Below are 7880 nucleotides of genomic sequence, written 5' to 3'. Positions count from 1 at the left end.
CAGATGCTCGGAATGAGCGCGGGTGGGGGCCGGGGGAGGCTGTCCCCAGCCCCGCCGCTGAGCATGAAGCCCGTACTTGGCGGTTTTGAGACGTCACCAGTGCCAGCTGCTGGCCAGGAACTCCAGGTAAGAAACCCATAGTGGCGCTTTCCGTGGCTGCGCTCTGCCTCACACTGGTACTGCTACTTGAAGGTGAGCGGTGAACGGGCGACCGCGTGGTGAGTCCAGGGGAAGACCCGAGGAGGGCGACGGTGCCTGTGGGGGGCAGCTGGGCTGGCGGGGCCCGCGGCACAAGCAGCGAATGGAGGGGACTGCCTGCGGATGGAGCGGCGCGGGCGGCCGTGCCGAGCGGGAGCAGCAGCGGGGGTTGCCGAGGACGGCGCCGGGCGGGAGCGGGTGGCACGGTGTGTCCGGAGCCGCGCGGAGCTGCGGCGGCCCCGCGGCGCGATGCAGTCGCTGCTCGGCGGGGGAACTGAGCGGGCAAGGGAGTGCTTCACCGCATGCCGGGAGCTGCGGTCCAGGGGACGGAACTTGCTATAGTCCGTGTTGGTTCCCAGGGCATGCTGAGTGTTGTGGTTTTCCATCGCTCGGCTGCCGGGCAACCCTCATCATAACCAATACGACGTTTTCCAGCTCCTCAGTTTCTCAGGTTTCCTTTAGCACTGTGGACTCTGCTCACGTAGCTCTTCTGTTTTAGGGAGTGCCACATATAGCATTCTGGGTTCTTAATCCAAACCATGTCTTGCCCTCTGAAAATTAATACAGCTGTTAGATGCTTATGAGTTATTCTTGTTCCTTAATAGGGTTGATATAGCTTATTGAATGGAGAAATTAATTTGCAGTTGTAGCATCCTCCGTGAAGTCTGTATCAGTAGATTTATTCTAAGTATAGCACATTTAGGATGCTTCCATTTTGACTCAGTGAAAACACCTTCCACAGCATGAGAAGATGCAACAGTGGTTTTAAATGGCAAAATGGGGGAGTAAATGACTGTAGAAAACGTTTATTTCCTCTTTTTTTTTTTTTTAATTTGTTGGTTTGCATCACTAATCCCAGTTATGCAGGAAAATTTCAGTCCTAAACTCCTCTAAATGCACTACTTTTAAGGTTGCATGTACTCTGATCTAATCATCCTCAGTCCTTTGTGCTGTTAATTTAGAATTTTTTTCAGCCGAACCAAGGCGAGACCAGCCGAACCTGACAGCTTACGAGGCTGCCTGAACCGAGCCGAGCTCTGCCGAACCGAGCCTGCTGCTCTCGTGCCCGCTAATTAGCGCGAGTGCGGTCACAGCCTAATGAGCTCCTGTGCCACCCCGCGCTCCCGATCGTGTCCGTGCGATGGCCGGGCCGCCCGTGGGACGCGGCAGCAGGAGAGCCCCGAGCCGGGCGAGTTTAACGTGAGGCGGCGCCGCTTGCCCACCCTCAGGGAGCCGAGCCGAGCTGAGGCGCGCCGAACGCACTGAGAGCGGCTCCGAGTTCGGCCGAATGAAGCCGAGCCGTGCCGAGCGCACAGAGCGGCTCCGAGTTCGGTGAGCGTGCATCATTGCCGGCTTGGGATTGAGTGAAATGCGCTGAGGAAACCAGCTCTGGGGAGGGAGGCAGGGAAATCCTCTCTTTACCTTTACCAATTCTTCCGTCAAACAAACAAACAAACAAACAAAACAAAAAAAGCAGGACAGCGTGAAGAGTGAAAGTGTAAGAAGATGTGGAGGGAAACAGAGAATCTGACAGGAGCATCGAACGCACAAGTGCACGAATTTTGCTTTTTGCTTGGATGTAAACTCAGAAGTTGTAAGGAATTTGGGAAGGAGAAGGGACATTTCAGAAGGAGAAGAAGGAGAAGAAGTTGTTGTTACAGTCCTGGCAAAAGCTTTTGTTCTAGCTAATAAAAGAAGTTAGTTTAAATTAAAAAACAAAAAAAAGTGGTTTCTTTTTTCTTCACTATTATATTCATTGGTGGTATATGGTGTGTTGTTTTATTTCTTGGTATTATTAACTCTGTGTAAGTTGTTTTTTGAGCGAAGCTAACTTTGGATGGGTTGGTTTGTATTTGAGGTAGGATTAATTTCAATAGGTTTCTTTCATAGATTTCTGATAGCTATTACTGGGATTTTGGTTTTGTTTACTGTATGTATAAACATACAGATTTGGTAGGGCCAGCTCTGCTGCTGGAGTTTCAGGTGTGAATTTATTAGATGGCTTTTGCTAAACAGAGAATAACTATGTAAGGTAACAGCAAATTACCCAATTACCAAATTTATCTAGCTATGTAACCTCACCACAAAGTTTTATATTTACGAGTTTTCTGTTCTTCTGCTCCAAGTAGTTGATGCAAAAAAGAAAGCACTGTTATTTTTCTAAAGAGTTTTCTTCTATAACAAGCCCTTTACTGCCCTTGAATCTGAGTGAGAGGAGCCAAACAGCTGCAGCTGCTCTGAGGGCTTTTATACCCTCAGAGGTATAAAAGGTGGGATTATATTAACCCAGCCTGGGCTGAGGGCCTTCATTCCCTCTCTGGAATGTGCTGGGGTAAGAGCTCTCCTCTCATTTCAGTGAAGAGGCTCTTTCAGCTCATCTCAGCTTCTTTTCAGCAGGTGTTTCTGGGTATCTAAAGCAACACAGGTTTGGAAGGGACTGTGAAGAAAACAGCACAGAATACAGGGATTATTTAGGTTTGTGATTTTGGGTTTTGTATTTAGGGGGTGGTAAGGTGCTTGTGTATTTTTTGGTTTTGCTCAGGTTTTTTTTGTTGGATTTTTTTTGTGGAGTTTTTGGGGTTTTTTTGTTTTCTTTTTGGGGTTTTTGGTTGGTTTTTGTTCGTATTTTGGTTCTTTTTTGTTTTTGCAGGTTTGGTTTTTTGGGGGGTTTTTGTGGGTTTTTTTTGTTTTTGTTGGGTTTTTGGGGTTCTTAGGGAATTTTTTTTGTTTTGTTTTGGTGGGTTTTCAGGTTTGGGGGTTTTTTCCTTTTTGGGGTTGTTTTTGGGGGGTTTTTTGGTGTTTTTTTTTTTTGGAGGGGGGGGTTTAGTATTTGAGGAGTGCAAATCCCTGAAATTCCAAGCTGTGTCAAGCACAACAATTTTTTCAGCAGATTCATCGTGTCATAAGAGACATCTGCCCAGTGTCGAGGATGATGTTTGAGGTTGAGGCTTCAGGTGAGTTGAGGATTGTGATTGGGAGAGGAAGGGTGAGCAGGTATCCAGTTAGGAGTTATTGGGAGGGGGTTTGCAGGCAGCAGGGTGCAAAAGGGTGTTTATTTGTTTATGTGAGGATCCCCCCCCAAGGCTTCTCAGAAGCCTAGCAGAGGCATTCCCGTGTCTTACAGCACACAAGGTCATCCACTGCACTCGCAGCAATGCCATTTAACTTTGCCTTTCCCTAACCCAGGTGCCACTCCTAATAAAGGCCACAGCCTTGGAGTCAGGATGAAGCTGGAGCCTGAAGGAGCCAGGCACACTCAGGAAAGGGCAAGTAGCTGCCTTGCTGGGATTTGGCCCACATAACTCTGGACTCATACTTTGGTTTTGGTTTTCTTTATTGTAGCTGACCGAGAGGCTCACAGGCCATCACGAGGCCCTCTGAGGCAGACCCATTTCAGGTGCAACGTGGATCCACCAATCATCCAAAAGATAAGTTGGGCGCCACGGCCTGGAGATGGGAGAGGAGCAGACTGGGAGTTCTTGTGACAGATTTAAAAATGAGCAGAGGGAAAAGCAATCTTCTCCAAGGGCCTGTTAGGACAGCTAAGAGGAGAGGCTCTACTTTTGATGGCAGCTTTCAGGCGGGCAGTGCAGAACAGCTCTGGTCTGTGTCGTGTTGTCCGGTGTGCCGTGTTACCTGGTGTGTCTTTGGGGTCCCTTTTGCCTTCTCCCCTCGAGGCCCTCACCACAAGCATGATGTGTCGTGTTTCATGTCCCCCCTGTTTGTCACGTTCTGTGTCACGGGTGTCTGCACATATTTGTGCCGGAGCTGTTCTGCCCTGCCGCATGGCCTGCTGCAATAGGACAAGCCTTGGGGAGTTGGAATTTGTAATGTGGGCTGTACTTGGGCTCTAGATGCTATTCCTAGGTTGGCATAAGGTGTTTGCGGCTTGTGAGTTATCCTGGTGGTGTTTGACATATGTTCTAACTTTCTTTCAGGTGCAGATGCATTGCATCCATGGCAGAGGGTCAGGGTTAGGAGATGCCAGGCCTTCTTAGGAGGACGGTGAGTAGCAGACTGGTGGGGTTTTGGCCGATGTGGTGCCAAGATCACGCACTGATGTTTGGTTTTCTTTAATACAGCTGTCTGAGAGACAACAGCGCTGTGCCCACAGGACCTTCCCAGCTGACGAGGTGGCCTTTCTTTGCACCTGACAGGGACCTGCATCCCCAGATGTCTGAGAGATAAGTAGAGGGCTACGAACCACAGAGGGGATGAAAGCGGGGTGCTGGTTTGGGAATTACTGGGAGGGGTTTTTGAGTCCAATTTGGAGGTGAGGGGTGTTCATGAAGTGGCCCCTTAGGCCCCATAAAAGCAAAGTCTCACTTTAGGTCATAGTGCTGAGGTGTGCAGGGCAGAGCAGTCCCAGTGTGTATCGTGTCACCTGTCTGTTGTGCATTGTGTGTTGTTTGTGTATCTCATGTCTTTTACCTTAGGCCTTTGAGGGGTCTGTCAGAGACCTTGGCATCATTGTTAGCATCTCTGATCTCTGCATTCCTTGGCCTGGCACCCAGGCCATAGAACTTTTGACTCGGAAGCTCAGACAGGTATCAGACTTCCATCTCTCTTTGGAAGCATCCAGTCAGGTGTCTTTTTAGGTCTTGTTCTGAGCTGTACGGACAGCTATGCCCCACCTGGATCCATTATAGTGAACTAGGACTTGTAAGAATGTGAGGTTAGGGAGAGGATTCTGACTGTAGGATTCCTAGGCATCAATCTTTGCAGTTCTTGGAAGAGATCATTCAGTTATCATCTTCTTCCTCCAGGGTTCTCTGAGCCTCATCAGCTCACCATCGGTCTCAGCTTGGTCATCTCCTTTTGCATTCTCTCAGTCCTGGCAGCCGTTTTCCTTGCAAAGAGATTTCTGGCTGTGTCTTTTGCCCTTTGTTTGTCACCTCCTGTCTGTCCTGTGTCACGGGTGTCAGCACACATTTGTGCCAGGGCTGCTCTGCCCTGCCGCATAGCCTGGTGTAATAGGAGAAGTCCCGGGGACTTGGAATTTGTAATGTGGGGTGCAGGTGGACTCTAGATGGGATTTGTAGATGGACACAGGATATCTGGAGCCCATAAGGTATCCTGCAGCCCTTTGACTTTCATCCTAACTTTCTTTTAGTTCAGAAGGATAAAATCCAGGGCAGAGCCACCCATCCTGGGTGAGGGGATTCCCCCGTGCAGGTCAGTCACTGTTTGTCTCTGCAGAGGAAGCATAAATGGTGGCTGTTTCAGCTCTGCTCTTTGTCTTTATTGTTAGGAAGTCAAGGCAGAGAGCAGCTGTCAAGGCTGAGTGGGCAAGGTGAGCATTGAGTAGGGTACCGAAGCTGTTGTTATTTCTGAGGTCTCAGTTTTTGGTGCAGCTCTAAGTATGTATTATTCTTCTTTTTATTTTAGATTTTCTGCTTGCCATCTATCCTAGCCCAGCATGCCCATGCCAGGTGGGTGCAAGCTTAAGGTATTGGTGTGGCATACTTGTCAGGGTTGGGAGGTTGTGTTTTCACAGTATCTCAGCATGCTTTTCTGCTTTGTTTCTTTGCAGGTGCTGTCGCTGCCCTAGGCATGCCAAGGAACAGAGGAGGGCAGGTGACTTGGGGTTTAGGCAGGCTGACTCATAGGCGAGCGCTATGCAGCAGCATGCTGAGCGTGTCCGTTTTCTTTTTGCAGGTACCTTCTGGGCAGCCTCCAGAGTCAAATCAAGACTTGAGGTGAGCTGGGGCAGCGGTGCGGAGGAGTCCCGGGGATTACTGTTTTTGAGGGCAATAGTCACGTTTTCTGTTTTGCCTTAGGTACCCTGGGGAGGCTTGTAGCCACAGCTTGCAAGCGGCAGCACCGAAGCACACACATTGAGAACATCTCAACGTCCCTGTCTGACCGACGATGGCTTTTGTCCGCTCGTCTTCCAAAAGCTAAGTGTCGGGGCCAGTGGTTGGGAGAAGGGGAAAAGCCTTTACTGTCACAGGAGGCAATCTGATGTCAGCTTAGCGGAGAGGTCTGTAGTGGGACGGGCTCCCTGGAAATAAAGGGAGAGGGTTTCTCCTCAGCCTCACCAGAGCCTTTGCTGGGCAGGGCAGTTCCGACCCATCTCCACAGTGTCATGAACTTTGCGTCATCAGCCTTCCTCAACTCGGTATCGTCACAGCTCTTTCCCCCGAGGAGCTTGCCTTCAGGTCCAGAGCTATAGCCGCGGTCACCTGGCAGTCCGCTTCCTTCTCTAGGCTTGCTGAGCCTCTTGGGCATCCTCTTAACTGCTTTGGCCCTAACTTCCTTTAATGAGCTACATTTCATCATCACGCGCTGTCATCATAGGGCTTCCTTTCCCTTGGCCTCATTGGCCTCTGGCTTGTCTTGCGCTACGACTCTCGGGTCCCTAAGGGGAAAGTGCCAAGCAGTTGCAACTTGTCTCTGTGTTATGTCATCTGTGTCTATGTTATGGTGTCTGTGTTACGTAGTCTGTGTCCATTGTCTTCCACGTCACAGGCCTTTGTTACATCTCGATGCTTTATCGGCACTCTTCTGTGCCATATAGGCCGTGTTCTACTCACATTCCTTTCCAGATATCCCTTATTCCAGCATCTTTACATTTTTACTCGTTGAGACAGGAATGTCTCACAGGGACAAGATGTTCTCATGCATCTTCCTTCTCACTACCAGCTTTGGTAGTGCCTTTTTTTCCATTTTCTTGGACTTCTAGAGGGAGCATCTTACACCCTCCTCACGTGACTGCAGTAGTTCTATAGGTTCCATCTTCTCCAAGGGTATAGGGCTCAATAAGTAATCTTCCAGAGAGTTATCTTAAGTTGTGGTTTATATTGTATGTTCCTACGTTGGCTTTTACTGTATGTACTTACATTGCATGTACCTATGCTGGCTTATACTGTATATACCCATGTTGGCTTATACTGTATGTACGTATATTGCATGTACCTGTGTTGGTTTATATTGTGTGTACCTATGTTGGCTTATACTGTATGTACTTACATTGCATGTACCTATGCTGGCTTATACTGTATGTAAGTGCATTGCCTTATATTGTCTGTACTTACGTGTATGTAAGCATGTTGCCTTATATTGTGTGTACTTACACTCTATGTACACTTGCACTGTATGCGTCGGCTTATATTGTGTGTACTTACACTGTACCACTTATGATCAGAGCTGCCCTGCCCTGTAGTCACAGTTGGGTAGAACAGTTATAACAACTATACTGTTCATCTGTTTTTTGTGGGAATTTGGGTAGAAAATTTATCAGTCCAGAGTGGGGACAAGTCCTAGCTGTCAGATAGCCACTTGTTGACCCTTCCTGTCGTCTCACAGGTCCCCGAGGCTGCTGATTTCCCCAGGATCTGCCATTTACCTCAAGGAGCGGCAGCCAGAAGATGTGTCAAAGCACCTTCTTCAGCATCTCAGGTAAGGGCTGCAGCGAGTGTGTAAGTGGAAGGAGTGTGTGAGTGTGTGTGAGAGCACGTAGCTGTGTCTATCTGCTCATCTCTGCGTGTGTGCGCACATGCTGACTGGATTTAACCTTGTGTATATGACTTTTGCTTTTCAGGTTTTGCAACTCATCGTTAAATTGAGACTAAAACAACCCCAGCCGCCTTCCACCCTGGCTGGTTTTTTTTTTTTTTTTTTGGTCCCGGCCTAATGAAAACCCAGAAAAATACCCCAAGATAAGCTAGAAAAGACCCAAA

Source organism: Melozone crissalis, unplaced genomic scaffold (assembly GCF_028551555.1).
Source record: "Melozone crissalis strain CALT ecotype California unplaced genomic scaffold, PUWL_Pcris_2 ptg000007l_1, whole genome shotgun sequence".
NCBI lineage: Eukaryota > Metazoa > Chordata > Aves > Passeriformes > Passerellidae > Melozone > Melozone crissalis.
Note: the sequence above shows the minus strand (reverse complement) of the source record.